Source organism: Ptychodera flava (assembly GCF_041260155.1).
Source record: "Ptychodera flava strain L36383 chromosome 23 unlocalized genomic scaffold, AS_Pfla_20210202 Scaffold_23__1_contigs__length_28996876_pilon, whole genome shotgun sequence".
NCBI lineage: Eukaryota > Metazoa > Hemichordata > Enteropneusta > Ptychoderidae > Ptychodera > Ptychodera flava.
In genome coordinates this window covers 7563148-7567499 of record NW_027248277.1, presented here as the reverse complement: position 1 = coordinate 7567499, position 4352 = coordinate 7563148, and positions in this window count along the sequence as shown.

The window sequence follows — 4352 nt, the reverse complement described above, 5'->3', positions numbered from 1 at the left end:
ATGTCTACTGTTTGATCTTGTTGTGTTTGTGTAGGTTCGTGTGAACCTGAGTTTGAGCTATTGTAGTTTTTGTGAAGTCTGGCGCTTATAAGTGTGTCGCCTATATTTCTGTTCCTTCTATATGCGATTATTGGTTGGTTTTGGAACAGTTTTTTTAGTGTTTCGTCTTTTTCAAGTTCACTCCACTTTTCTGTCAGGGCTTGCTTGATTTTTGTCGTTTCTATGTACGGGCTATATGTTGTTATGAAGACTATTGTATTGTTGGTGGCGTTATTTCTTTCTTTTTGTTGTTCAAGTTGTCTTTTTATGCTTTTATGATCTGTCTCTCTGATAATGCGTTCTATTTCATTTTTTTGTATTGTCGGTCTTGTAATTTTTCACTAAATTGTGTGACTTTCTGTGTAAAATCGGTTTCGTTGTTACATGTTCTGATGTATCGTAATGTTTCACCTTTGATCAGACCTTTGAATGTTGCTGCCGGATGGCATGAGTTTCTTTGTAAGAATTGAAATGTATCTGCTCACTTTGTGTGTGTCTTGATATCGAGAATATTCTCTTTGTTGTATCGACGACCTTTGTAGATAGTCAGGTCTAAATATGTGATTTCTTGAGAGGAGCTTTCAAATGAAAATTTGAAAGTAGAATGCATTTTGTCGATGTTTGATAGGAATTCATTGTGTTTGTGTTGTATTCTGATGAAAACCAGAAAAACGTCGTCCCTGAACCTCAGCCAGGTTGATATTTGTTGTTTGTGTTTCTGTATTATTCTCGTTTCTGTCTCGTGAAATGTAATATCTGCTATTTCTGGAGAAGGCGGGGACCCCATCGAGCATCCCCGTATTTACCAGTAGAATTCATCGTTGAATTCAAATGTGTTGTTTTTTTAAGATAATTTCTAGAAGAGCTATCATGTGTTTCGTTTGTGGTTGCTTGATTATGTAATTGTTTGATGGTCTTTCCTGATTTAATGCTCTGCCGACTGATTCAATTGCCTCATCATGTGGTGTATTTGTGTACATGTCGCTTTGGCCGGATCTTTGATTGTCTCATTTTTCCGTATAAAGTCTGTTGTCTTTGATGTATGTCGGTTGTTTCTTGACGATTTGTTTGAGAAATGGTCAATGAAAACTGATATGCGAAATGTTGGACTGGAGCATCCACTTATGATTCGCTGTCCTACGAACATAGCTCCAGGTGGCGGCATTTTGTGTATTTTCGGTTAAAGGTACAAAAGTGGTGTTCTTATTTTTCTATTGACTGGATTCAAATAGTCATATGTGTGATGGTCAATATTTTTCATTGTACATTTCTGTTATGAGATTGGTATGTCTTGTATTATATTTTTGTCATCTATTGCCAATTTTATGTAGTATTGTTGATCGTTAAATTGACGTTTGCATTGTCTTATGTAATCATCAGTGTTTAAATTTGTGTTCCCCGTCCTTTATCAAAGAGTTCGATGGTTATGTTCTTGTTTTTGATAGCGTTTTCAACGCTACGTGTCATATTGTTTTTGTGTTTCGAATAGTTGTGTTAACAATAGCCAATTTTGTCGCTTCCAAATAATTTTCTGGTTTTGTGTTCTCGTTGTATGTGGGATCCATTTACACTGTAGAGTTCATTTGAATGAATGTTGTACGGTCTGTTTGTGTCTCATGATATATCGGAGTCTTATTTTCCGAATGTATTTTTATGTCCCCTAACAGGCTGTTAGGATGGTGTAGGAATGAATTTTAAGACCTTTACTAAGTATGTTGATTTCAATGTTGGTGAGTTTGTATGTCGATAGGTTCTGAATGAATCTGAGATTGTTGTTTAATACAGTGCTCAATTTTGTTCTATTGCGACGTTTCGTTATTTTTGTCAAACTATGATTCTTGTTTCTGTGTTTCATTTTTTTAGCTTTGAACTTGGTCATACTAAGACACAATACAAAGCTGTCTCCGGCTATTCTGTCTTTCTCTAACACGAACCTATCTCCAAGTGTGTACGCCAGAAAACTCTGTTTTCGAAACGTAGCGCCAAAGGATTGTAGTGTCACAGCAATCTCTTCGCTCCAGTGCGGATTAACACAAGACACGTAGATTACGGGGACGTCTCGCCATGGCTAAGCAATATTTTACACAAAACAGAAAAACATGATATACACTTATATTATACACAATATCGTGATACACAACCCAGATAAGAACAATATGTGAAGTTGCTTTTCCTTTACTACCAAAGACAACAACTGATGAATAACTTTGTCTTTCTTGTCTTTCTTTGTTATTTATTTATTTATTTATTTATTTATTTATTTATTTATTTATTTATTTATTAATTTATTTATTTATCTATACCGTAAAATTCAGACTTATGTTCCTGTTTTGTAAATAATAACGATGGAATTATCGTCAACATGTCTAAAATATGAAGGAAATGTACAAGGTATATGGAAATTAAAAACAAATTATCAAAATCGGACCAATATTAGGTAGTTAGTGGCCAAAAGCGTTGAACCTATAATACCGGGGCGGCCATTTTGGATTTATGCAAATTAGGCTGTTTTCCACTCCTTGGATTTTTGAAGACTTTTGATATGTTTTTTATATGGGTTTTTCTGAGGTGAATGGTGAAATAATAAATTCTGTTGCAATTTGTAGTGGGTTACCCCCTTTTTTGGCATGAAATGACTGGACTATTATTGTGAATTATTTAGTTGTAATGATTAATTGAGGGTTCATGTGCATATTGTATGAATTTTGTAATTAGTGATGTAACTCTGAAATTATGGCACCAAATTTTGTTTAACCAGCTCCCGATATTGATCTGATAAATATGTACTTGTCCCGTGAAGCATTGAGCAATGTCAAGTTTGTTAAGGATTCATTTGCATATTAATTAGTGATCTAACTCTGAAATTACAGCGTTACATAACGTGCTACATATGTTGATCTGATATATGCGTAATTGTCCCATGGGGCATGGAGCGATGTCAAATTAATGGACAGCTCATTTGCGTGTGAAACAAAGTTTTGTAATTAGTGATTAACTCCGAAAGTACTGTGCTAAAGTTGATGAAACCTGCTACAGGTATTGATCTGACAGATATCATTTTGGGGTTGTTACAGTGTGTTTTTATTTAATCAGTTTGTTTTGAAATTGTTTGTGTATCAGTTTTTGTATTTGTCTTCTTTTGAAGCCTTTATAAAATAATAATAATAATAATTACAAAAACAACAATAATGATAACATCTCTTTGCAAATTCCGTCCAGTCACTAGGTGATACAGGTCAAGCTACAATTCTCTTTTGTACACAACTTCCTAACAGTCCCAAAGTATGTATAATTGTCAAATAATCAGCAGTACATGTAACTGCCATTGCTTGATTATTCAGATCGTTATTTCGTAAAAACTTAACATCTATAACACAAGTTCTTTGCATATAACAAGTAAGTCAGCTAGTTATGAACAAACCAATAATAGGTTGATCTGTTGCGAAACTACTGAAAATTTCAAGCGGATTTACTTGGCACCCAACGTAAACCTGCTTAATAACTGTGACAGCGTAGCAGGCGCCAGCCCATCATTACAGGCAACTACAATATATACTGAAACACGTGAGCATTTTCAGTTCATATCTTGGTTTTCTTAATTTTGACAGAGAAAGGTTGAAGGTTGGCACGAGGAAAGATTGAGCATACCTTTGGTAACAGATACGAATAACAAAAGTATTACACAATCCATCATAGATAATACACATGGTAAAAGCTTACAGAAGACATGGTTTTAACTCTCTCTCTCTCTCTCTCTCTCTCTCTCTCTCTCTCTCTCTCTCTCTCTCTCTCTCTCTCCTCTCTCTCTCTCTCTCTCTCTCTCTCTCTCTCTCTCTCTCTCTCTCTCTCTCTCTCTCTCTCTCTCTGATGTCATGAGCACGATCTATCTCAAGTCAATTGGAAAAATGAGAAAGTTTAACATGTGAAATTTGACATTGTCAGCAGACAGTTTCTTACCTTGCAAGTCTTCACGATACGCTTGCCACACCATAAAACAAACCAACAGACACATTATCAGTGATGCAATTTTTTTTAGAACATCCGCCATCCTCCAACTTTAAATATTCCCACAATGTATATTCTTTTAGTCTGTCCAACCTAAAGGCAACATATGACAGTGCATCAAAAATGTCTTGTGTTTTTGAATGGTTATACAAGTATATGACAGCCGGGCCAGCTGTGGATAGAAATAGACTTTTCTTGCAAAGCCCTTCGTCAGCTACTGACAAAGCTGAGGATGGTGTGATACAGAAATACCAGAAAATACATCACAGAAAGTACTTTAGGAGGCGCTGCAGCCAACACAGCGAATT